Consider the following 986-nt stretch of genomic DNA (forward strand, 5'->3'; position numbering starts at 1 on the left):
AAGGTTTCCCCAGCAAAGTGTTACAGTCCTTGCTCTGGGGAAAGGTTTCTCTAATGCAACCATAACAACTTTGTTCCAGCAGGGGAGGGTTTCCCTGAGCAAAGTTATTACAGCTCTGATCCGTTGTGCTCCAGAGAAATGTTACAGCTCTTCTCAGGTTCCTCTGAGTGTAACAGTTCTGTTCCAGTAAGGGAATGTTTTCCCAGCCGAAGTGTTGGCCGCCCTGCTCTGCTCTGGTGAAAACTGTTACATCTCTGCTCTACTCTGCTCTTCTTAGGCAAAAGGAACTCCTTACAACAAAGCTCATTCTAGAGGTTTATTGAATAGAGTGTGGTTGCTCTGCCAGGGTGGAAAAAGGTTAGCCACAAACTGAACAGGTACAGGACTTAGATCAGCTTTTCTCGGGGCAGAGCATTCCAAGGTGGAGATTTTCAGAGTGGAAATTGGTAGGATATCAATTACTGAGACCAAGCTCAGAAATTGGTTAGATTTCATGCCCAGGGATTGGTTGGTTTCATGCTCAAGGACTGATTGGTTTTCGTGTTCTTGACTTGGCTGGTTTTCATGCTAAGGGATTGATTGGATTTCAATTGTGTTGTATACTTGCAATGTAATTTATGTTATAATATGTAAAAAACGGTTTCATTTTAATAGAGACATGCTGGAGCATTGTCAGTATTAATTTGTACAGGTATCCCCATGGTGGTTATAACTTCTAATAAATATAATTACACAATCAACCTTTTCAGAATTCAAAGCAGTTGCCCATTGAAATCTGGAATATGTATCTATGGTATGGGATACATATTTTAATTTTCCAACTACTGCAAAATGAGACACATTGTTTGCCAAATTTCATTTCTTTGTGTACTCCTTGGGTTACCTCTTGCAGGCAGTGGAGTTTGAACAAATAGGGCATTTCCTTATAATTTTCTTGGCTTGTTGCCAAGTGATAGACAGTTCTTTCTTTTTTTTCTTTTTTTTTT

The sequence above is a fragment of the Microtus ochrogaster genome, chromosome 1 (genome assembly GCF_000317375.1).
Source record: "Microtus ochrogaster isolate Prairie Vole_2 chromosome 1, MicOch1.0, whole genome shotgun sequence".
In the NCBI taxonomy this organism is placed as follows: Eukaryota; Metazoa; Chordata; class Mammalia; order Rodentia; family Cricetidae; genus Microtus; species Microtus ochrogaster.